General features: G+C 34.3%; 1 protein-coding gene across 2 annotated transcripts in view; it reads right to left on the reverse strand.

Annotated features, from left to right (window-relative positions):
• satb2 (SATB homeobox 2) overlaps positions 1-22914 on the reverse strand; it is a 124144-nt gene extending 101230 nt beyond the window's left edge. For both annotated transcript variants that reach the window (XM_062061623.1, XM_062061620.1), the window contains exon 1: positions 22524-22914. The gene's annotated coding sequence lies outside the window, so the exon portion shown is untranslated. The remainder of the gene's footprint in view (positions 1-22523) is intronic.
• Between the last annotated feature and the right edge of the window lie 5029 nt (positions 22915-27943).

Consider the following 27943-nt stretch of genomic DNA (forward strand, 5'->3'; position numbering starts at 1 on the left):
ATGACTTTTTATTTGCATGTATTTAATTTATTTGCAGTTATTTGCCCATTTTTTTTTAACATGCTTGCAGAATATGGAAGATTTAGCATTTCTTATTGTCTTTGTTTTCAAGGTTGTGTTGTTGTTTTCTATGAACAGCACATTAAAATGCAAACATCAAAATAATTAATAAATAAGTGGAGCGCCAAACCAAGTCTTGTTGTTTACTGTGTGCAATAACAATAAAGAATATTACCTTTGCTTAAATTATAATCGCATGAAATGGCTTTACAGAGTTAAATTGACTTAAAATAAACTTTTGTAAAAAGTGATGATTGTTACTAAAAATTAGGGATGTCCGATAATATCAGGCTGACGATATTATCGGCCCATAAATGCTTTAAAATGTAATATCGGAAATTATCTGTATCGGTTTCATAATTATCGGTATCAAAGTAAAATGTCTGACGTTTTAAAACGCCGCTGTGTACACGGACGTAGGGAGAGGTACAGTGCCAATAAACCTGAAAGGCATTTCCTTTGCGTGTGTGCCGGCCCAGTCACATAATATCTACCGGCTGTTCTCATTACGAATTAATGCAATGCGTACTTTGTCAACAGCCATACAGGTCACACTGAGGGTGACCGTATAAACAACTTTAACACTGTTACAAATATACGCCACACTGTGAACCCACACCAAACAAGAATGACAAACACATTTCAGGAGAACATCCGCTCCGTAACACAACATAAACACAACAGAACAAATACCCAGAATCCCTTGCAGTACTAACTCTTCCGGGACGCTACAATATAAGCATGTCCCAAATTCCAAGCTGCTGTTTGGATAGATAGATAGATAGATAGATAGATAGATAGATAGATAGATAGATAGATAGATAGATAGATAGATAGATAGATAGATAGATAGATAGATAGATAGATAGATAGATAGATAGATAGATAGATAGATAGTACTTTATTGATTCCTTCAGGAGAGTTCCCTCAGGAACATTTAAATTCCAGCAGCAGTGTACAGAATTGAGATCAAATTTAAAAAGTAATTAATGGGTATAAATGGAAACAGAATAGAAAAATATTACAATAAGAATACAAATAAAAAGCAACAATGAGAATAAAAATATAACAGTAAAATAAGAACATAACAAGAGAAACTAGGCAGTAGTGACCATGTTATGAAAAAGTATTGCACTGTTATTGTTTTGAGGCATGTTCAAAAAAATAATGCACTTTGTGACTTCAATAATAAATATGGCAGTGCCATGTTGGCATTTTTTTTCCATAACTTGAGTTGATTTATTTTGGAAAACCTTGTTACATTGTTTAATGCATCCAGCGGGGCATCACAACAAAATTAGGCATAATAATGTGTTGATTCCACGTATCGGTTGATATCGGTAATTAAAAGTTGGACAATATCGGAATATCGGATATCGGTAAAAAAGCCATTATCGGACATCTCTACTAAAAATATTAGTAATATTCTCTTCTTTCAATGGCCACAAGAAGTTGTAGTTCATTCAAATACTTTACACACACAAAAGGAAAAACGAGTATTTAAAAAGGTAATTCCGCTAATAAAATTTGGCCGAGGTCATTGTTTTCCACAGCTGGCGCAGGGGAAAAAATAAAAAAGAGCGTAAAAAGTCTGAGGTAATCAAACGTGAACGCAAGCGTGCACTTCTCATTTTCTCTGACCGACCGTTGGAAAATATCCGCCGAGCGCAGACGCCCGCTGTGTTGTCACTGTCACCCCTCTCAAATCTCCATTCCCACTCCGTAATAGATTAATACTATCCCGCCCTCCATCTCCTCGCTCTCTCTCTTATCTCGCTCCTCCTCTTCCTCAGTGACACATGCCAGCAGATATTGTCCAGGGGCCACCAGAGTAAATAAAAGACGTCCATTTGGCTTCAGCAAGCTGCGTCTGGCCTGGCAAAAGACTTCTAATGCATTAGCTTGTATTAAACACACACACACACACACGCACACACACACACACACACACACACACACACTAGACTGTTTGTTTCTACAGCGGCTCTGTTCTGTCTCTGCTTTACTTCCGATATTTCCATGGCAATGCACATTAAAAAGTCTTTACTTAGGAGTTTTTCCTAAAGCGTTTCATTGATAATTAATACAATTGTAAAAAAAAAAAAAAAAGTTTTCGATAATTATACCCGAAATATGTTACGATACAGTCATAAAAGAAGTTACATTGCAGTATTTGTCTTAGATTGCGGTGTTGATTTAACCAAAGTTTAAGGGAAGCGCTGCGGCATGTATCAATATCGATGGATATTTGTATCGGATATGAAGTGTTCACAAGTATCGGTATATCGGAGATTAGTAAGACTGCTAATACCGAGCATTGCCAAAAAACAGTCTTTCGTAACCATGGAGTCGGGACTCATTGTTGGGCCGCGAGCGCCCCCTAGAGGGCGGCCAAAAAATATTTGTTTCTCAACTGTGGTCCGTATGGGTCGCAGTGGTACTCAGTTGTCATACACTTTTCCACCACTTGTGGCAGTAATGACAATACAAACAAACAGAAGAAGTCTGGGGCTAAAGTCATAGAGAAGTTGCTTAAGCGCAAAAAGGATGACTAAAGGGGTGAAGCTGTGTTTTCATTTTATTTAGGAAGCATATATATTATTTATTATTAATTTACGTATAATTTAATAATTTTAGCGCTGCGTAATTGTATGTTCATTTATTTTTCATCCCAGTCCCTTATTTTGCTGTACCGTATTTTTCGTATATATGTTTTTTTCCTTCTTTATTATGCATTTTCGGCAGGTGCGGCTTATACTCCGGTGCGACTTATTCTCCGAAAAATACGGTAATTTTTGTGGAAACTTTGTGATCGGCCAATCCGGATCAATGCCGATAACCTCTGGCTGATAGTTGATTTACTTTCAGTCCCCCATCTAGTAGCTATCACTTTTTATATGTTAGCAAATCCCCAATATTGAAATATTTCATTTTAGACCTGGATATCATTTTAGATACAGAAAATGTGTTAGTCGTGTCCAAATTTGATATTAACATTGGCCTGATATCTTGGTATTATCTTGCATACTGGACAGCCAGTTAACACCTAAATGTCCTCCAGTAAACACAAATTTGGTCTTTTATTTTAGTCAAGTCATTTAAAAAGCTAAACATGCGAGGCTATAGGCTACTAGGAGCTCGCAGCTACATAACAACAAAGCACACAATAGTACTTAAGCTAGACGTATACAATGGGTGTCCTTAATTGTTTCCTAATTATTTTCTGTTACGCCCCCACTAGGAAGAAATTTTTTTTTATAATAAAGCTGCAAGCAGCGATAGACGGGACCGAGTATTTTGTTTTGAAGGGGGAATTGCAAACTTCCTGTTGATTTTTGCTGGGTGTTGTCAGTGTATGAAATATAGGTCTTAGTGAGACCTACATAGAGGTTTTTGTTTTACGACATTCCTACTGGGAGTTACAGGCAGTTTTGTCTGTGTTTTCTTCCTAGGGGGCGCTAGAGCGCAATTTGGAGTTTTGGGGTTTGGTTTTTTGATTAGATCGCAATTTTCGCCAGTCCTGATGTGTGCAGTCCAATTTGGTGAGTTTTGAAGCATGTTAAGGGGGTCAAATTACAGCTCAAAGAGTATAATAATAATAATAATAATTAAAGCTGCAAGCAGCGTTGGTCGGGTCCGCATTTTGGCTGGTGCTAGTCCTAGGTGTCCCAATACTTTTGTCCAGTGGTAGTCCTGTGTGAGACCTACATAGAGGTTTTTGTTTCGTGTCTCTACGATATTCGTACTGGGAGTTAGAGGAAGTTGTGTCTGTGTTTTTTTCCTAGGTGTTGCGGCACAGTGGTTGTTTTCTTTGAAGGCGCGTAAAATCACAGCAGCGGATCAGCTTTAGTGCTGCGGGTCTTTGAAGGCTCGTAAAACCAAAACCGTACTACCGACCAAAACGCTTTCGTCAACTTTTAATCAGAAGGGTTCAATCTCTCTCCTGTAGTAGTTTGAAGCCGAAACGACAAACGCGCTCAGAGGAGATAATGTTTGATGTTTGGTGACCGGTTGTAACAAAAATTTAGTTTTGAAGGAGGAATAGCAAACTTCCTGTTGATTTTTGCTGAAGGATGTCAATCTATGAAATGTAGGTTTAGGTGAGACCTACGTAGAGGTATTTGTTTCATGTCTCTACAAGCAGTTTTGTCTCTGTTTTATTCAAAAATTGCGCTAGAGTGCAATTTTGAGTTTTGGGGTTCGGTTTTTTTTTTAGATGGCAATTTCCACCAGTCCCGATGTGTGTGAGAAGTTTGGTGAGTTTTGAAGTATTTTAAAGGGGTCAAATTACAGGTCAAGGAAGCAAAAATGAGTGTTTTTAGTCATTTTTTGTGTTGAAGGGAAAATTGCCAATTTCCTGTTGGTTTTTGCCCAAGGATGTGAAATTATGAAATGTAGGTCTAAGTCAGACCTACATATAGGTTTTTGTTTCATGTATCTACGACCTTCCTAGTGGGAGTTACAGGCAGTTTTCTTCCTAGGGGGCACTAGAGCGCAATTTTGATTTTTGGGGTTAGTTTTTTTTTTTAAGTGGTTGGGGCACGTTTTTCTATGTGTGTGTCAAATTTGGTGAGTTTTGAAGCATGTTAAGGGGGGCAAAGTAGTGCGCAAAGCTGCGGAATAATAAACCTTACAATAACAATAGTGTCCTTTGTCCCTGTGGGAGTCCTTTATACAGGGTACAGGCGGACCCTAATAATAATAAAACGCTAGAAATTCAATAGGGTCCTCTGTCCCAAAGGGACATCGGTCCCTAAATAGTATAATTTGTCTGTAAAATTGTTATAAGTACACCTCAGCAGAACATTGTATGCCTATTAACATTAAAGAAAATATAAAAGAAAGAAATATAGATCAACCTGCAAAAAATAATAACATTGTTTTTTAGCCTGTAACAGAAAAGATTTTAAGTAAATCAAATTTAAAATGTAAAAATATATATATCCTTATTTAAACGACTAAATTTAAAAAAAAAATTGACCGACTTGAACCGTTTGATATATAACATTTTATAAACACAATAAATAATACTACATTCAAAGGAGCACAATATATAAAACACTATCCTACAAAACAAAAATGAATAAAACAGTTTTAATCAAAATGAGGAAGTCAGAATGAGCAAGTTTTGACATTTACGAGCATTGCACCGAGTGGGGGCAGAAAATACTTCTTTTTTTTCATGTTTTTCCTAATAAATTCAGTTTACAAAAAAAAGATAACATTTGAGGCGCTGTGGCTTAGCCTAGCGTATAAAATAAAATAAATCACAAAATAATTTGAGCCTGCCTTACTTTTTGAGAACTGCCTTAATTGAACAACATTGAAGTCTTAAAGACAACATTTGTACAAGTATTAAATAATGATAGTTGCATATTACTTACACATACAAAGCCTTTGAGGCAGGAGTGTATTAGAAAGTATCCAGTAACAAGCGTGTCCGCATTATTCAATTTACTGAGCTTACGTGAAATAATTGTTATGGCCATTAGAGTAATTTGATTTAATGAAGTATTTTTGTTTAACCCAACAAAATGATAAAAGTATATGATTCGTGTTGACATTGGATGAGGTCAAAATCGTGTCGACCAATACTCAAAGGCAACGATATCGCTATCATATTGTAAGTGACAAAGTTGTATCGGGACACCCCTGATATTAACCCCTTCATCCATGTGCTTCTCTGCATCACAGCACGACGGCTATGAAGGGTGCTTCCTGAATTTATGGTCACATGACAAATATGTGTACAGTTGCCTATTGTAGATACAAGGTGTGGCTCATCTCACCTAATGACCAACCAAATGGGTTTCGAAACAAATCGGCCGCTTTTATTCTGAAAAAGCCCTGGCAATAAACAATTTAAACGCAATAAAAAAGGATCCTCTGGTGTAGACGAGGAGTTTGAATGTGCTTATGATGATATTCTGTGTGTTCCTCGCCGATGATATAAAAAGGAACGCGTAGGTTCTGATGACAAACATATTACACACTTTAATCTATGTTGATGCAAATATTTTAATATTATTTATTTTAAGCAGGATGATTATAGGTTCCGAGGAAGTTAAACGTTCTCTTATTGTCAAGGTGCCCATAAAGGAAAGATATGATTGTTTGCTTGGGAAAAGCGTCTAAAATAGGCTGACCGTATTCTGAAATCCCCAAAAGAGGACACATACACTACCGTTCAAAAGTTTGGGGTCACATTGAAATGTCCTTATTTTTGAAGGAAAAGCACTGTACTTTTCAATGAAGATAACTTTAAACTAGTCTTAACTTGAAAGAAATACACTCTATACATTGCTAATGTGGTAAATGACTATTCTAGCTGCAAATGTCTGCTTTTTGGTGCAATATCTACATAGGTGTATAGAGGCCCATTTCCAGCAACTCTCACTCCAGTGTTCTAATGGTACAATGTGTTTGCTCATTGGCTCAGAAGGCTAATTGATGATTAGAAAACCCTTGTGCAATCATGTTCACACATCTGAAAACAGTTTAGCTCGTTACAGAAGCTACAAAACTGACCTTCCTTTGAGCAGATTGAGTTTCTGGAGCATCACATTTGTGGGGTCAATTAAACGCTCAAAATGGCCAGAAAAAGAGAACTTTCATCTGAAACTCGACAGTCTATTCTTGTTCTTAGAAATGAAGGCTATTCCACAAAATTGTTTGGGTGACCCCAAACTTTGGAACGGTAGTGTATATGCGTGCCAAGGCGGGCAGCACGCCAGAAAATTTGCCAATGATACTCGAACTTGCTTTATAAATAATATATTTATTTAAATAAAGCATTTCTCCTCTGTTGACAGCAATGTTGGCGCTAGGAATTTTCAAAATGGGGTCCCACAGCCAATTTTTGGGGTCCTACTTTTTTGTAAGGGTTTTGAAAACAAATGATAAATGTATGCATTATCCTGTTACATCTCACATTCTATATTGTGTTTTGGAAAAAGGTTGTCATAAACGTTACTTAATTCATTAAAAAACAAATAAATGTGTATGCATATGTAAATGTATTCAGTTATAAACATTCATTCACTTTCTTCTTTCCTTCATGGATCTAAACTTTACCGCTGCTGGTAGTTTTTTCTATGTTTTTATTTAATACGTTGTAGGTGTATTTATTTCAGTATAAAAGTGTAAAAAGTGTTTTCCTTGGGTCATGAAATGAGGATAATGGTGTGTCAGGGGATATATACATTTTATATTTAACGCTTAAATCTCTGGAGTCTACATCAACTTCAGATCTATTCCTCATTTCAAAATGTTTTAGTTTTTTTATGTTGTTTTTTTGTTTGTATGTTTTCCGCCCTTTTTTGTCAAACAAAACTATGTTTTTAATGGCAAACACACAAAATGTGCAAAATCTTCCACCAAAAATATTTTTCTTTGTGGAATATTTGATGTGAAGTAATGGGAACCTTGGATAGGTCAATAATTCATAATAACAATGATTTTGATTCAATATTATGTTTTGCGCAATGACAGTTTGAAAGACAAAAAAACAGCTTTGTTTTATTAGTCAACATTGCATTGGTATATTTGTGAACCTCCATACAGCAGCCAGTGAACATGAGTTAAAACATGCACCCCTGCTGTGTTGCCTGCGCTTGTATTTTCCTGGCAAATACACCACATTAATAAACCCACAGATGTTGTACAGCCTTGAAATTTCTCACACACCCAACAAAACAGGCACTGTAATTTGGAAGTGTTTTATCAAGGGGTGTAACGGTACACAAAAATTTCGGTTCGGAACGTACCTCGGTTTAGAGGTCACGGTTCGGTTCATTTTCGGTACAGTAACAAAACAACAAAATATACATTTTTGGGTTATTTATTTACCAAATTTGCAAAATCTTCCACCAAAAATATTTTTCTTAGTGGAATATTTGATGTGAAGTAATAAGAACCTTGGATAGGTCAATAATTCATAATAACATTGATTTTGATTCAATATTATGTTTTGAGCAATGACAGTTTGAAAGAAAAAAAAAAACAGCTTTGTTTTATTAGTCAACATTGCAACTTTTTCTAAATTACATTTAACCTTTTTTATTTCACTTTTGTTATGTTTTTGTTTATTTTAATAGTATTTTTAGAATGTGCCGTGGGCCTTTAAAACATTAGCTGTGGACAGCAAATGGCCTCCGGGGCACACTTTTGACACCCCTGCTATAGATAATAAAAAATTAAATGTGATAAATCTATGGATAAAAAGCCGAGCCTGGCGACGCATGCACGTTTATCATAACTCTCTCTCTGTCTCTGCCCCTCCCTCACCAATGCTGCTGCGCGCACAATTTGTTTTGTTTTCAACCCCTTCTTAACCCTGAACGTACATTAAAAATACACGCAACCCTAACTCAAAATGCCGGACATTTGAGGCATTTAAGAAACTCCGCCCTAACAGCCCAGCAAAAGAGGACATGTGGTCAGTCTAGTTTAAAATGTCGATCAAATATAGCGAGAGGTCCGTCAGAACCGGATTTTGAAGTTCTGCTGCCTTCCTGGGGAGTCATATAGATTTGATTAAGGGACCTCCTTTCAGCCTCTCATTCCAAAGTAAGATTGTGGTCTAAGACGGGTCCTGACCTGCCTCAGCATCATAACGATGCCTATCAAGGGCCAGCGAGGCCTCGCCGCCATCGCACCATCTACACACCATCGTCATCGTCTCGTCTAATCTCTTCAAATACATCTCCTTTGGTATTTGGCCCGGCAGATAAAAGAAGATGGGTTCTTTTCTTGGAGGGGGTGTTGAATTATTAAAGTCTGGGCACTTTGTAAGAGCTTGTTTGTTTATCCCGTAGCCGACGCTAGCACACCAGGGACATTCTGATATTACCAGGCCCAAAATGGCTGCTGCTCAAACCCTGCCCACTATGTATGTAAACTTGGGAACGGGAACGTTTAGAGCAGGGGTTCCTAACTATTCCACTCAAATATGAACACTGAATTAGTCATCTTACTCTTGAATATAATCAAATTCAATCATTATATCTAACCTACTTACAGTTTAACAAGATAAACATTGTCAAAAGATATGAAAGCATGTGTTGATCACAAATCAGTGTTTCCCACACATTCATTTATTTGTGGCGGCCCGCCACGAAAGAATTACGTCCGCCACAAATTTAAAAAAAAAAAAAAGATTTTTTTTTTTTTTTTTTTTTTTTTTTTTTTGTCCTGTCCAGCTTCTCAGGCAAATCATATAGTTGATGTAGATGCCCATATAGGCTGTTCAGATTTACTTTACAAAAGAGAAGTGAAGAATACTTCTCTTGTTGCCTTATTTGTATTTGACCACTACTGTTTTCTGTTTATTTGTTACTGACTGTGGCAGGACACCTCTGCCTCTGTTTCACTTTATGTTGCTGGTAAATAATATGGTTGTAGTAGTAGGCTAAAGTTAAATTATTTAGTATGCACTAATTAAAGGGGCAGAGCTTTAAGAGACCTTTTAGCTTTTATATTATCTAAGATATATTTTTTGTAAGAACCACAATTAATAAATATATTTCAGTGAATAACTTATTGTTCAAATCTGTATATAAATATGTACATAAAGTGTTGTAATTATATTGTAAAATGGATGAATGGATGGACGTTTAAAACAAAACTGTTATTATTAATTAGTAAGTATATATTTTTTTAGCCTTTTTAGAGAAAATCATATCATTGTAGTAAATTATGCAAATTACTCGATGATGTCATGTTGACCACGCCTATAGCCACGCCCCCACCGCCACAGGTATCTTGGCAGTTTATGGGAAACACTGCAAATGTTATTATCAAGGCTTTGGTCAGGCTGATTACAAAAATAAATACTAAACAAGTGAAGGGACTCGTAAAAGTGATGAAAAATAAATGTACATACAATTACTCAGTGCTGAATTAAATACATTTTAACTAAATGGATAATACAAAAATGGTAATGAATATGTTTCTTAACTAAAATAAAGTGCAAATGAAATTACAGCTTCATAATTTTTGCGCTTAAGAAAACTTCTCTATGACTTCAGTTCCAGACTTCTTCTGTTGGTGTGATATTGTCATTGCTGCCACAAGTGGTGGAAAAGTGTATTACAACTGAGTACTGCTGCGGCCCTCTAGGAGGCGCTCGCGTGCCAACAATCGGACCCCTGTCCTTTGGTTAAGAAACACTGGTTTGGACCACAAAATGCTAACTGTTAGCCATGTTTTTGGTTTATGTAAACAACGACGTTCCAGGTTAATGTTTTTTTTGGTTGTTTTGCCTTTTGTCTGTCAGTGAGCAAGATTACACAATAAACTACTTTAATAATTCAAATATGTTTTGAGGGGTGAATAAAACATTGTAATATACGATAAACATTAAAAATTGCATGTGCAGATCTGCTAATCGCAGGTCTATAACTTTGTACTTTTTCAATAAAAAACGTATGAATGATATAATTTCCATCTATTGTCATCTGGGTGAGCATGTCCTAATTTTTATTGGCGGATTAAGTTTACTTGTTTGATCGTACATTGACATTTCAAAATCGATTTCTTGTGAAATTTAGTTTCGGGGCCAGAAAGAAGCCATTACAATTTGCATACTGAAGTTCCAGTAAAAAAGGCACTTTTTTTAGTGATAGAATGAAACTGCTGTTGTGAAATGATTTTTATTTTTTTTATCAGATTAATCACACTTTTGAATTTGTATTAAGGATTCTACGATATGAAAATTTAACGTCACAATTATCGTGACCAAAATAATCATGGTTATCATTATCATTGCGGTATTGTTAAATGTGCTCAAAAAGTGCTAATACACACTAGGGCTGCAACAACTAATCGATTATAAAAATAGTTGGCGATTAATGTAGTCATCGATTCGTTAGATCTATGCTATGCGCATGCGCAGAGGCAATTTTTTTTTTTTTTTTTTTTTTTAAATAAACCTTTATTTATAAACTGCAACATGTACAAACAGCTGAGAAACAATCATCAAAATAAGTATGGTGCCAGTATGCTGTTTTTTTCCCCAATAAAATACTGGAAAGGATAGAAATGTAGTTAATCCCTTTTATCCGATTATTAATCGATTAATCGAAGTAATAATCGACAGATTAATCGATTATCAAATTAATCATTAGTTGCAGCCCTAATACACACACTGCAATCTTTTGACCAAGTTTTTTTTCAATTAAATAAAATGAATAGACACACTGATTAAAAAAGGCCACTATTTTGCATGGTTTGTGTTTCTTATGCTTCACTGATAGTGTATTTTAAGATTCTGTTATTTTAAATATTGCTTTATATTTTAGCACCTTAACATTTATTTAAATTTTTTTAAAAAAGCATAAAAATAAAAATATAATTGTTTTTATTACTTCTGGACGGCGTTGTGGCGTCCTACTCTGTTCAGCGGTCCTTGAATGCAGCATAAAAACCCATACAGTAGGTCTCGTATTCCTCGGCGTGTGGATGGATCACTCTGTCCTAAGAGAGCACAGCTTGCAGGTTCAGTGTGTACAATTGAATATTGTAGTTTAGATGGAGTGTGACGTTTCTTAATAGGGAAAGACGTTAATGACTCTTGTTTTCATGTTAGCATTTGGTGCCAGTCAAAGTCCAGTTATCAATCACGGTTTTTCCATCATGTTAATCTAAAATGGTAATACTAACCATTGGTAGGTTAATTTTTATTACCGTTACATCTGTAATTTGGAATATTCGTGATTAATTTCAGGTTATTACCGTATTTTTCGGACTATAAGTCGCAGTTTTTTTCATAGTTTGGCCGGGGGTGCGACTTATACTCAGGAGCGACTTATGTGTGAAATGATTAACACATTAGCGTCAAATATCAAATAATATTATTTATCTCATTGACGTAAGAGACTAGACGTATAAGATTTCATGGGATTTAGCGATTAGGAGTGACAGATTGTTTGGTAAACGTATAGCATGTTCTATATGTTATAGTTATTTGAATGACTCTTACCATAATATGTTACGTTAACATACCAAGCACCTTCTCAGTTGGTTATTTATGCCTCATATAACGTACACTTATTCAGCCTGTTGTTCACTATTCTTTATTTATTTTAAATTGCCTTTCAAATGTCTATTCTTGGTGTTGGCTTTTATCAAATACATTTCCCCCAAAAATGCGACTTATACTCCAGTGCGACTTATATATGTTTTTTTACTACTTTATTATGCATTTTCGGCCGGTGCGACTTATACTCCGGAGCGACTTATACTCCGAAAAATATGGTAAATGCATGAAGCAAGAAACACTTCCTGTCATTACCTTCTTCTAATGCTGCCGGTGCCCCCTGTAGAGCGGAGAAAGGTACTGCATGAATGAATATTTCTCGATTAAGACCGAACGGGTGACGTTTGGCTTTGGGGTTTCAAAATAGTTAAAGCTGCAATTTTGGCAGTTTTGGATTGTGGAATTTTGTGAAATACACGTAAATTGATCGTAATTGTGGGCTAAATTCACAGAAACATTTTTTCTACTTTGACGTCCTTGCTTCTTTTACAGACTCAGAAATATGCCGGTTTTGCAATCCAAGCTCAAAGAAAGTCATAACACACTTCCTTCTTTATTATGCATTTTCGGCCGGTGCGACTTATACTCCGGAGCGACTTATACTCCGAAAAATACGGTACTTGTTTTATATAATTTAAATTAACTTAAAAAATGACCCCTGTATTTGATCATGAATGCAATTGTTTTGTCAGAATGTCATACAGGAACATTTGTTTATTAATTTATTTGATCAAAACTTGCTAACGGTTCTATATCATTAGGTCCAGTCATCTTTGCGCCGACACGAGTTAACTCGTTATTTTTGACAGCCCTAAATGCAACGTTTGCAGAAATTGCGCGGGTCCCGGTCTGAATTGCGAGTGTTTGGCCTCGGCGGAGGTCTGGCGCTCAACTGTCTGCCTTTGAACGTTGAGACTTCTCCACCAACACAAAGGAATTTCCATAAGGAATGCCTCCCTTAACCGCTAGACCGTAACCATGGCAACATATGGAGTGTGCTGACACATCATCAGGCCTCATTATTCAGAAGAAGTTCAGTCAGCGAGGATGTTACGACACGAGATGTTAATTTATCTGTTACCCGAACATCCAAGCCAAGATAAAAGCTAATCTGCTTTATGTGCCATGTTGAGCAACAAGCTTCTTTTGTACTTGTACTTTTTTTTTTTACGACTTGATAAGTGAATAATAGTAGTGTATACTGTGCATCGAGGAGGAAATCGAGCGAACTTTACTGTCATGCATCCCCGTAGACGAATAGGGTGCGCCATCGTTAAAGCCGTTAATAAAGCCGCGATAAGAGGCATATCTGTGAGAAAAGTAATGTCTTTTTGATAAGCACTACTTCATGACACATTTCAACTTTATTGCTTCAGAGGAGTCATCACCAATAGGCTTCCCGCCTTCAAATGACTAATAATTGCAAAGAGCACTTGTTTGCATGCAGTTTGGTATATTTGTGAACCTCCATACACCAGCCAGTGAACATGAGTTAAAACATGCACCCCTACACTGCAAAAAGTCAGTGTTCAAAAACAAGAAAAAAAATAAAAATAATTAGGGGTATTTTACTTGAACTAAGCAAAATTATCTGCCAATAGAACAAAAAAATTTGGCTTGTCAAGACTTTCCAAAACAAGTAAAATTAGCTAACCTCAATGAACCCCCAAATACCTTAAAATAAGTATATTCTCACTAATAACAAGTGCAATTTTCTTGGTAGAAAAAACAAATGAGACCTTTTTTCTCAATATGTTGAAAAATATTCTTAAATGAAGTAAATGCTAGTGCCATTGTCTTGACATAATGATATGTACTCGGCATTACATTTCTTGAAACTAGCAAATGTATACTAAAAACTAGTTTATTTTTCTTAATGGAAGGCAACAAGGCAAACAGCTTGTTACTCTCGGGGTCTCCTAGCCGCTCAGGCAAATCATATTGTCTAAAAATGCATTTTTCCATCGATAAGATGACATCATAGCGCCAAGTGCGTGCTCTTTCAGTCAATTAGTGCGCAAGGAATATATATATATATATATATATATATATATATATATATATATATATATATATATATATATATATATATATATATATATATATATATATATATATATATATATATATATATATATATGTCTTAATTAAATTTAAAAAAAAAAAAAAAAAATAGTGCTCAATACCGTGGTACAGCGCAATATATGTATGTGTGGAAAAACAATCACAAGACTACTTTATCTCTACAGGCCTGTTTCATGAGGAGTTCCCTCAATCATCAGGAGATTTCTGATGATTGAGGGAACCCCTCATGAAACAGGCCTGTAGAGATGAAGTAGTCTTGTGATTTTTTTTCCACACATACATATATATATATATATATATATATATATATATATATATATATATATATATATATATATATATATATATATATATATATATATATATATATATATATATATATATAGTATATACAGCCCGGCCCCTGGACAATTTTTTTTATTGTAATTTTGAAGCATTTATCTGAATGTGCATGAACTATTTCTGTTCAAAATGGTTTGAAATGTCAAATGTTTAAATATTAACTGTCAGTTTACTGTACTGTGCCAACTGTACTACTATAAGAGTACATCTTTTCTATTGTTTCATTGAAAATAAAACCGCAAAGTCCATTTGGCTGTCATCTGTTTTAATTACGAGACACAATTGTGTCAAAGTCATGATTTTTTATTTCATGCCTGAAATAAGAAATGTTTTCTTTAAAAAAGTAGTTTTATACTTGTGAGTGTTGATGACACAGCTTTGCAACAGTTGATATTCTAGTTTCAAGCATGTTTTACTCAATATAGGTCATCAAATCTCAGCAACAAGCTGTAATATCTTACTGAGGTAATTTAGGACCAAAACACTTAAAACATGTAAAAACACTCTAACATAAAATCTGCTTAGTGAGAAGAATTATCTTATCAGACAGAAAATAAGCAAAAATCACCCTTATTTGAGATATTTCATCTTACTTAGATTTCAGTTTTTGCAGTGTGCTGTGTTGCCTGTGCTTGTATTTTCCTGGCAAAGACACCACATTAATAAACCCACATAAGTTGTACTGCCTTGAAATGTCTCACACACCCAACAAAACAGGCACTGTAATTTGGAAGTGTTTTATCCAATCACCAGGAAATTTGGCACATACCTTTCGGGGACCGATAAGAACATGTGTGTAAAATTGGGGCAAGTTTGGTTTTTGGCATAGCTTAGCATCTAATTATCCTTAAGTCATTGACCATTTCTCTAATAATATTTGTTTTACATGTACAGTATACTAGCATGTCTTCCAAGTAAGGATGGGTACCGAGGTCGATACTTTTATACAGTAGGAAGGGGATTCATACGGCCCCATTCATCGCGGTTTACCTGACACATTTAAACTCAACGCATTGAGGGGTTACAACACCAGGGGGAGCTCGACAAACCACGTCAAACCCAGATTCCGATCTAACAAAGGTCTTAACTCATTCTCCTTCTATGCCACATCAATATGGAATACACTCCCAACAGGTGTAAAAGAAAGTGCATCTCTATCCTCCTTCAAAACCACACTAAAACAACACCTCCAGGCAACTTCAACCCTAAACTAACACCCTCCCCCTTCCACATCCCACCTCCCCGGATTGTAAATAACCAAATGTAAATAATCAAATGTATATACTTGTTCTTTTGCTTTCTGAACTCACTATGTTCACTGCTCGCTGTACATATCCTACCAAGTCAGTCCTACACTGTTTCATTGTCCATTTCTCTGATGATGCAATTGTTGATGACTGAAGTGCTGATATCAACCAAACCTAACCCCCCCTTTTACCTGAATGGCTGTTAGCGTGTTACTCCCACTGATCACTTCCTGTGTTCCTTGTTTACCGGAGAGCGAGTGCCTTTGTTCATGCAACCAACTTTCGTTTTTTTTTTCCGATGAGAAAATAAATGTAAATCAAACATTTTATGGAAATCACTTTTTATTGATATCGATTACTCGTTCATCGCGATGTTTTATCGGCCAGCCCTACTTAAAAGTATGGCTCCACTTTTTAAAATGTGCTAGCTCGATGCTAATGTACACCGGATGTGCCATATACTGTACATGCTGCTAATTAGCATCAGCGATTTTGCACGGCGATTTCAATTCCTCCGACTTTGGTGATGAAAACTACAACTAAGATGCACGTTAAAATCAAACAGCCGGTGTCTAATAAGTAGAGATGTCGATAAATGCTTTAAAATGTAATATCGGAAATTATCAGTATCGGTTTTTTTATTATCAGTATCGTTTTTTTGTGTGTTTTTTTTTGTTTTGTTTTTTTAAATCAACATAAAAACCACAAGATACACTTACAATTAGTGCACCCACCCAAAAAACCTCCCTCCCCCCATTTACACTCATTCATACAAAAGGGTTGTTTCTTTCTGTTATTAATATTCTGGTTCCTACATTATATATCAATATATATCAATACAGTCTGCAAGGGATACAGTCCGTAAGCACACATGATTGTGCGTGCTGCTGGTCCACTAATAGTACTAACCTTTAACAGTTAATTTGACTCATTTTCATTCATTACTAGTTTCTATGTAACTGTTTTTATATTGTTTTACTTTCTTTTTTATTCAAGAAAATGTTTTTAATTCTATTTTTTATTTATTTTTAAAAAGGACCTTATCTTCACCATACCTGGTTGTCCAAATTAGGCATAATAATGTGTTAATTCCACGACTGTATATATCGGTATCGGTTGATATCGGTATTGGTAATATCAATATATATCAATACAGTCTGCAAGGGATACAGTCCGTAAGCACACATGATTGTGCGTGCTGCTGGTCCACTAATAGTACTAACCTTTAACACTTCATTTTACTCATTTTCATTAATTACTAGTTTCTATGTAACTGTTTTTATATTGTTTTACTTTCTTTTTTATTCAAGAAAATGTTTTTAATTCTATTTTTTATTTATTTTTAAAAAGGACCTTATCTTCACCATACCTGGTTGTCCAAATTAGGCATAATAATGTGTTAATTCCACGACTGTATATATCGGTATCGGTTGATATCGGTATTGGTAATATCAATATATATCAATACAGTCTGCAAGGGATACAGTCCGTAAGCACACATGATTGTGCGTGCTGCTGGTCCACTAATAGTACTAACCTTTAACAGTTAATTTGACTCATTTTCATTCATTACTAGTTTCTATGTAACTGTTTTTATATTGTTTTACTTTCTTTTTTATTCAAGAAAATGTTTTTAATTCTATTTTTTATTTATTTTTAAAAAGGACCTTATCTTCACCATACCTGGTTGTCCAAATTAGGCATAATAATGTGTTAATTCCACGACTGTATATATCGGTATCGGTTGATATCGGTATTGGTAATATCAATATATATCAATACAGTCTGCAAGGGATACAGTCCGTAAGCACACATGATTGTGCGTGCTGCTGGTCCACTAATAGTACTAACCTTTAACACTTCATTTTACTCATTTTCATTAATTACTAGTTTCTATGTAACTGTTTTTATATTGTTTTACTTTCTTTTTTATTCAAGAAAATGTTTTTAATTCTATTTTTTATTTATTTTTAAAAAGGACCTTATCTTCACCATACCTGGTTGTCCAAATTAGGCATAATAATGTGTTAATTCCACGACTGTATATATCGGTATCGGTTGATATCGGTATTGGTAATATCAATATATATCAATACAGTCTGCAAGGGATACAGTCCGTAAGCACACATGATTGTGCGTGCTGCTGGTCCACTAATAGTACTAACCTTTAACACTTCATTTTACTCATTTTCATTAATTACTAGTTTCTATGTAACTGTTTTTATATTGTTTTACTTTCTTTTTTATTCAAGAAAATGTTTTTAATTCTATTTTTTATTTATTTTTAAAAAGGACCTTATCTTCACCATACCTGGTTGTCCAAATTAGGCATAATAATGTGTTAATTCCACGACTGTATATATCAGTATCGGTTTACATCGGTATCGGTTGATATCGGTATCGGTAATATCAATATATATCAATACAGTCTGCAAGGGATACAGTCCGTAAGCACACATGATTGTGCGTGCTGCTGGTCCACTAATAGTACTAACCTTTAACAGTTCATTTTACTCATTTTCATTCATTACTAGTTTCTATGTAACTGTTTTTATATTGTTTTACTTTCTTTTTTATTCAAGAAAATGTTTTGAATTTATTTATCTTATTTTATTTTATGAATTTTTAAAAAAAGGACCTTATCTTCAACATACCTGGTTGTCCAAATTAGGCCTAGTAATGTGTTAATTCCACGACTGTATATATCGGTATCGGTTTATATCGGTATCGGTTGATATCGGTATCGGTAATTAAGAGTTGGACAATATCGGAATATCGGATATCGGCAAAAAAGCCATTATCGGACATCCCTAGTAATAAGCAATACTTACAGTATAAACACTTTTGTCGGCCTGAACAAAAGACTTTGCCTTAACGGCAAAGACTACTTCATGACTAAAGAAAACATCAAATGAATGTATTCTTGCAAATGAGACTCAGAAGTGTAAGACTGCATCGTGACAGTTATTTTTATCACCTCAGTGTTAAATGTTAAATTAAGAAAAACAACATATTTTTAGTATTAAACAAATGAACATTTATTACCACATAAACACACATTAAAGTATCCAACCTGTTGATTGGTACCAAATATGTACTGTACCCTTCTCCTACTTCCAAAGCATTTTGGCCACAACCTATAGGGCAGACCTGGGACTAATGACCGTAAGTCTTCAACTGTACAAAGTATTTCAATGGTTGGAATCTGCGCTTTTGCATGATATACTAGTTACTATGGTCATCTAATTAGTTACTATGGTCATCTAATTAGTTACTATGGTCATCTAATTAGTTACTATGGTAATCACAGCAGCTCAGACGAAGCACCATGCAGTGTGGGTGGGGAGCGTTTCCACAGAGTGTTTCCAGAACGGCCAGCATGAAATGCGGGTGTCAGGGATAGACGTGGAAGGAGATTTTTACAGAAAAGTTCTAAAGCTTAGTGATATATCAGATATATCAGATCGTAGGTGTTAGTTTTTTTACCCTTCTCTTTCCTATTTCACTGTTTGTTGCATTTTTGTTGCGTTTCGCTTGATTATAAAATATATGGATTTAGAGGGGGTGTGACGTTCATATGTTGTCAATATTCAGTGTTTTATCCTTCATAGTTAATATTGTCAAGTTCTTTATTTTCATGTACATTCTGGGTGTCTCATTCAGTAGAAAATGTAAAATTCCATTCCGTTTTTTTTAACGTTTTTAGCATTCAATCAGACATTATTGTGAGGTTTTGTATTAATGTTCCTAAAAATAAATATACCGGCCCCCAGACACATTTTTTCTCTACATTTGGCCCCCCAAATCAAATTTATTGTAAAATATGTGGATGGAGAGGGAGTGTGACGTTCATAAGTTGTCAATATTCAGTGTTTTATCCTTCATAGTTAATATTGTCAAATTCTTTATTTTCATATACATTCTGGGTGTCTCATTCAGTAGAAAATGTAAAATTCCATTCCGTTTTTTTAACGTTTTTAGCATTCAATCAGACATTATTGTGAGGTTTTGTATTAATGTTCCTAAAAATAAATATACCGGCCCCCAGACACATTTTTTTCTCTACATTTGGCCCCCCCCGAGTCAAAATAATTGCCCAGGCCTACTATAGGGGGCACCACACACATCATTATATAGTCATGTGACAAAATGAGGACACCCCATATAGTGTTACTTTATCCCATCACTTGCAGAGTTCAAGACCTCAATTATTAATTCAACACCGAGGGTTAAAAGTTACACAAGCGGGCATAAAAGTCGGATAAGAGTCTTAATCTGCCTTGCCTCATCTCGCGCTCTTCTTTTGACATGAGCACTAATTAAAGCTTATCAATTATTAGCACAGATAGCAGCAGATAGGGCCTCCCTTCTTCCCCGTCAGGTAGATGCACTTTTACAGCTTGATGGCGGAGCTATTGGTTAATGCTTGTCTCTGCGGAGCTGATAAAACCAGGCAGGAGAACACACACACACACACCTTGAATATGTATATTATTAATAATAATAATAAAAGGAGATGGCTGCCAAAGAAGGAGGAAGTCAAGCAAAATACGTTTGAAACGGCGGCACTACGAATTCCTCCTGAGAGCCTTGAGCGTCCTCTGCAGTGGACATTGGTGAAGAAATGAACCAAAGACAATCGTCCACTGCAGAGGACGCCGTGTGGTTCTCATGAGGATTTCGGGAACAACAGGATACAAGGCAAGACTTTCTTGTAAACGCTCACATCTTATATGATAACATGCAAAGTGAGTACTTGCCACACACACACACACACACACACACACACACACACACACACAATCACTGTCCATGAGGCAAAGTGGCACCCTACAGGACACAACATTAAGTACCCCTGCACTGTGTGTTTTCTAATGTCTTTCGAGTGGCAGCCTGCCGGAGGCGTTCATTTAACAATTGTGCTTAATAACTAATGCCAACTAATTAAAATGATGGGCGGTAAAATGGGCCTTATTATTCGATAGATTATTATTCGGTGTGTGTGTGTGTGTGTGTGTGTGTGTGTGTGTGTGTGTGGGTGGTACCGCATAGTGATGGGTGACCAGGTCACATTGTTGTATTTCATGTCAAAGTAGCCATTTAAATGAAATACCGCGGTGGGGTACTTAAAGGTGAAAGGTCATCGTTATGCAACTTAATGTGTGTTCATCACACCTTTAATTTAAACCGTTCAATAACGTGTTTAAAAACAAGTCACCTTTCTGTAAGTTTGCCTACAAATTGAGGAAAATATTGTTATGGTTTGAATGTATTTTTGAACATGCATACAGTTACAATGTTTACTTTATACATTTTATTTCCAGTATTTGAATTGTGTATATTACTTATTATTTTGTATTATTATTAGAGATAAATGCTTTAAAATGTAATATCGGAAATTATTGGTATCGGTTTTTTATTATCAGTATCGGTATTTTTTATTTTTTTTATTAAATCAACATAAAAAACACAAGATGCACTCACAATTAGTGCACCAACCCAAAAAGACTCCCTCCCCCATTTACACTTGTTGTTTCTTTCTGTTATTAATATTCTGGGGGACAAGCGGTAGGAAAATGGATGGATGGATAGGTTCCTACATTATATATCAATATATATCAATAGAGTCTGCAAGGGATACAGTCCGTAAGCACACATGATTGTGCGTGCTGCTGGTCCACTAATAGTACTAACCTTTAACAGTTAATTTGACTCATTTTCATTAATTACTAGTTTCTATGTAACTGTTTTTATATTCTTTTATTTTCTTTTTTATTCAAGAAAATGTTTTTAATTTATTTATCTTATTTTATGATTAAAAAAAAAAAAAAAGACTATCTTCACCATACCTGGTTGTCCAAATTAGGCAAATTAGACTGTATATATCGGTATTGGTTGATATCGGTTGATATCGGTATCGGTAATTAAAGAGTTGGACAATATCGGAATATCGGATGATAATAATTTATTATTATTATTAGTTCTGCGCTGCAAAACAAAACAACAATTTAGTGTTTAAGTCCATTTAAGAGGCCTGCGGTGACGAACAAATGGGGATGAAAAAAAAACTTTAATTTCAAAATAAACCTCACACAGTTCGATAAGTGAGGGAGTCGACATTTATTCTACCTCGATCTGGTCTCGTATTTAACGCATTCGCTTCAATAACTATTATTTTTTTCAATGATTTGCATTTTTGTTAGGCCTTTTTCTTTTCATCGTGTGTTTTTTTTTTCATTTATTTATTATTTGCCATGCATTACATACATATACATTACCTTTTGCACTATATTAATTTACATTATTATGTCAACTTGCACTTTTTTTTATGTCATTGCCTGAAATAAATAAATACATTTAAAAAATGAAAAAAAAAATTTTTGGCGTGCACTTTTCAAAACATATACGGACAATTCAGATGCAAAATAAAAGTATTTTTGCAGTAAAAAAAAACACACACTTAGTGTACTTTCTCCCACGCGCGTGCGTGTGTGTGTGCGTGTATAAAAGTGTCCTTTTACTGAATTTTAGGAATATTGTGTGCAAAATGCGAAATATTGAAATGCCATTATTTTGAATGAGTTTTGCACACTTTAAAAAAGTGATATTTGCACTAATCATGTTATTAGTAACGACAAATGAATATATTTTCTATACTTTGTAACATTGTTAGCTGGGTTGCTGTTTGTCTTGTGGGGGGCTCCGTGCAGGTGAGGGTGCATGCGGGCTGCACCTGGCCGCCTCATACTCACTGTTCACGGCGTGTGTGTAGCGCTGCTGGCCGCTAAGGAGGTTCTGTCCATTGATCAGCAGTAGTGAATCCAGGGCTGGGCTGTGCAGGGCTGGGCTGGCCTGGGGGGGTTCGGGTCTCTTCTTTCCGGCTGCACGGAACGATCAAAAAACAACAACAACAACAACCGCGGAGATCCACGATGGGTTTAGTGGCGTGGCGTGGGCGTGGGGGGTGGGAATAAAAAGTTGTTGGAAGTGCAGGTGAGAAGGATGCGCTTCTGTTCCCCGGAACCGGAACTTTGTCTTCTCCTTTTAGGGGGGTTTTCTCTCTGAAAAAGCTCAAAGTTGCGCAGAGGACTTGCTGGTCATGGTCGCCAAGTGCGGACAAAGAACCGGACCGTGAAGTTCGCTCCGAACCGCCAGCTTTGTAATGAGAAGAAGTGTCTTCCCGTCAGTGGCACTCGCCGAGGGAGGAGGAGACAAGGAGGGAGGGAGGGAGGGAGAGAGGGGGCGTCACCCTCCATGGACGCCTTTCGTTGTTCATACGCGTCCTAAAAGATGTACTTCTTCAACGGAAACGTCATTTTAATGTTCATTTTCTCCCGTGCGATAATCCCCCCCCTCTCCACTGTTAGTCAGTAAGAGGAGGACGTTGATCGACAGCTGTCAGCGTGCGGCGCACAGGAAGTCTTATTGTGAAAGGGCTTCCGTGCAAAGTCACGTGCACTCCGACTTGAAACTTTTGATTGTGAAAAAATGATCATAGGCGCGGGCACGTGATGATGTCGCTGACTTTATTTTGGAAGACAGCTGCCTATATTCATGTTAATATTAGCCATGAATCATGGCTAATATTAACATGAATATAGCCCATGATGTATATCTGTTATCATATATATATTTAAATCATTAATATTGGCCATAATGTATATCATCATATATATATATATATATATATATATATATATATATATATATATATATATATATATATATATATATATATATATATATATATATATATATATATATATATATATATATATATATATATATATATATATATATATATTTAAATCATGTTAATATTAGCCATAATGTATATCATCATCATATATATATTTAAATCATGTTAATATTAGCCATAATGTATATCATCATCATATATATATTTAAACCCCCTTAATATTATCCATAATGTATATCTATTATCATATATATATTTAAATCCCCTTAATATTAGCCATAATGTATATCTATTATCATATATATATATTTAAATAATGTTAATATTAGCCATAATGTATATCATCATCATATATATATATTTATATCATGTTAATATTAGCCATAATGTATATTATCATCATATATATATTTAAATCATGTTAATATTAGCCATAATGTATATCATCATCATATATATATTTAAATCACGTTAATATTAGCCATACCGTATATCATCATCATATATATATTTAAATCACGTTAATACTGGCCATAATGTATATCTATTATCATATATATATATATATATATATATATATATATATATATATATATATATATATATATATATATATATATATATATATATATATATATATATATATTAAATCATGTTAATATTGGCCATAATGTATATCATCATCATATATAGCTGCGGAACATATATTAAATAATGTTAATATTAGCCATAATGTATATCATCGTCATATATAGCTGCAGAATATATGATTAAATCATGTTAATATTAGCCATAATGTATATCATCGTCATATATAGCTGCAGAATATATGATTAAATCATGTTAATATTAGCCATAATGTATATGGATGATCATATATGAATATCATCATCATATATAAATTTAAATCATGTTAATATTAGCCATAATGTATATCATCATCATATATATATTTAAATCATGTTAATATTAGCCATAATGTATATCATCATCATATATATATTTAAATCACGTTAATACTGGCCATAATGTATATATATATATATATATATATATATATATATATATATATATATATATATATATATATATATATATATATTATATATATATATATATATATATATATAAAGGGGACGGCGTGGCGAAGTTGGTAGAGTGGCCGTGCCAGCAATCGGAGGGTTGCTGGTTACTGGGGTTCAATCCCCACCTTCTACCATCCTAATCACGTCCGTTGTGTCCTTGGGCAAGGCACTTCACCCTTGCTCCTGATGGGTGCTGGTTAGCGCCTTGCATGGCAGCTCCCGCCATCAGTGTGTGAATGTGTGTGTGAATGGGTGAATGTGGAAATAGTGTCAAAGCGCTTTGAGTACCTTGAAGGTAGAAAAGCGCTATACAAGTATAACCCATTTATTATTTATATTTAAATCATGGTAATATTAGCCATAAAATATATAGATCATCATATATATATATATTTAAATCATGTTACTATTAGCCAAAATGTATATGGATCATCATGTATATGTATAAATCATGTTAATATTAGCCATAATGTGTATAGATCCTCATATATAGCTACAGAATATATATTTAAATCACGTTAATATTAGCCATACCGCATATTGACCATCATATATAGCTGTAGAACATATGTTAAATCATGTTAGTATTAGCCATAATGTATATCATCATCATATATAGCTGCAGAACATATATTAAATCATGTTAATATTAGCCATAATGTATATCATCATCATTTATAGCTGCAGAACATATATTTAAATGTCAATATTAGCCATAATGTATATCATCATCTTATATAGCTGCAGAACATATATTTAAATGTCAATATTAGCCATAATGTATATCATCATCTTATATAGCTGCAGAACATATATTCAAATGTCAATATTAGCTATAATGTATATCATCATCATATATACCTGCAGAACGTATATTTAAATCATGTTAATATCAGCCATAATGTATATAGATCATCATATATAGCTGCAGAACATATATTTAAATGTCAATATTATCCATAATGTATATCATCATCATATATAGCTGCAGAACATATATTTAAATCATGTTAATATTAGCCATAATGTATATAGATCATCATATATAGCTGCAGAACATATATTTAAATCATGTTAATATTAGCCATAATGTATATCATCATCATATATAGCTGCAGAACATATATTTAAATCATGTTAATATTAGCCATAATGTATATCATAATCATATATAGCTGCAGAACATATATTTAAATGTCAATATTAGCCATAATGTATATCATCATCATATATAGCTGCAGGACATATATTTAAATTATGTTAATATTAGCCATAATGTATATAGATCATCATATATAGCTGCAGAACATATATTTAAATCATGTTAATATTAGCCATAATGTATATAGATCATCATATATAGCTGCAGAACATATATTTAAATCATGTTAATATTAACCATAATGTATATCATCACCATATATAGCTGCAGAACATATATTTAAATCATGTTAATATTAGCCATAATGTATATAGATCATCATATGTATATTTAAATAATGTTAATATTAGCCATAATGTATATAGATCATCATATATAGCTGCAGAACATATATTTAAATCATGTTAATATTAGCCATAATGTATATAGATCATCATATATAGCTGCAGAACATATATTAAATAATGTTAGCATTAGCCATCATTTATATAGATCATCATATATAGCTGCAGAACATATACTTAAATCATGTTAATATTAGCCATAATGTATATGGATCATCATATATGAATATTTAAATCATGGTAATATTAGCCATAATATATATCGATCATCATATATATATTTAAATCATGTTGATATTAGCCAATAGCCATAATTGCTGTTATGATCCACCTATAGCTTCTATATATATTTTAAGCTCTTTTTAAATTATGTCTCCACTGTTTTGAAGTTGTATACTGTTTTAAGTCTTGATCCCCTTTATTTGCGTGTCCTTTTTTGCCACGTTTTTCCATGTCGTCACTGTTAAGTCCCTGCAGCGACCCCCCCATTGACATGTTTTTACCTATGAAATAACTCATGCACTTCCTGTGTATTACCTCAAGTTGTTTTATTCAGATGGATTAGCATACAATTGGACTTTTTTTTTTTTTACCTATTTCATTTACATTAGTTTGGCCTTTGAGAAGGTGATTTATGCATTTAATGTGTTAGTGAAGAATGCAAATCCTCTCAAATAATATTACAATTTCAGCCATTAAAAAAATACAATCATGTAAACAAATCCTTTTTTTTTTTTTTGGACAAATATTAGTGTTTTATCACCACAACGTTGTGCTGTGTGTGTGTGTGTGTGTGTGTGTGTGTGTGTGTGTGTGTATGTGTGTGTGTGTGTATGTATGTGTGTGTGTGTGTGTGTGTGTGTGTGTGTGTGTATGTGTGTGTGTGTGTGTGCATCTCAAGTCTGCAAAATGTGCCATTCGTCTGATGCATTATTGATAATAATGTCTTGTTTTTTTCATTGAGTAGCGAACGTTTTTCTCTTTTGTCCTGCAGGGACGTAGAAGGATAAATGTTCTTAATTCTTGGTGTGTGAGACGCCTGAATAATTGAAGCACAACATGCAGGGAATATTTGTGTAGTCTCCTTCCCCCTGGCCCTGGATGTATTATGGATGCGGTGGTGGTGGTGGTGGTGGTGGGTGGGTGGCCTTCATGCCAGCAGGGGCTTGCGTCACCTCCTCCCGTAAACAAAATATTTCCAAAAAAAAATAGAAATAAATGCTATATGACTTTATTTATTTTTTTTACAAGTGATTTGAAGCAGACGTGCTGTTCTGCATGGAGAAAGGCAATATTAATAAACATAAACCATGTGACCCCACCAGAGAAAATACACATTAGACATAACATTAGGTACACCTGCTGCACTATCGAATGCAATTCAAAACATGTGCCTGTGCAATATTTTTATTACATTATTTATACCATTAAAAATGTGTAATATTACCTGCCTATTACCTGACACCTTCTCTTTGTTTTTATTTTCTATTTTCTGCTGGTTCTACTCTCTATTTTATCTGTAATATTGTACATGGTCATTGGTATGTATTGTATATATGTTATAGACATAATATAATATAATATACTGTACACATATTATGTATATATTCGTATATATGTTATATTTTATATCGCTATATTTAGTCTATTTATACCTGCATTGTCCTTTCCATCCTTACACTTTCCATCATTGTAACTGAGCTACTGTGTTGAACAATTTCCCTTGTGGATCATTAAAGTTTGTCTAAGTTATAGCCCATATTTACTCTTCATTCTCTTAAATTAATCAAGTTTTATTATCATACAGTCTGTCTTTTTAAATAAAAATAAATAACAATCTCAACATTTACTCGTATTTTTTTTTTTTGTTCTTTATTACTAA

This window comes from Entelurus aequoreus, linkage group LG10, assembly GCF_033978785.1.
Source record: "Entelurus aequoreus isolate RoL-2023_Sb linkage group LG10, RoL_Eaeq_v1.1, whole genome shotgun sequence".
NCBI lineage: Eukaryota > Metazoa > Chordata > Actinopteri > Syngnathiformes > Syngnathidae > Entelurus > Entelurus aequoreus.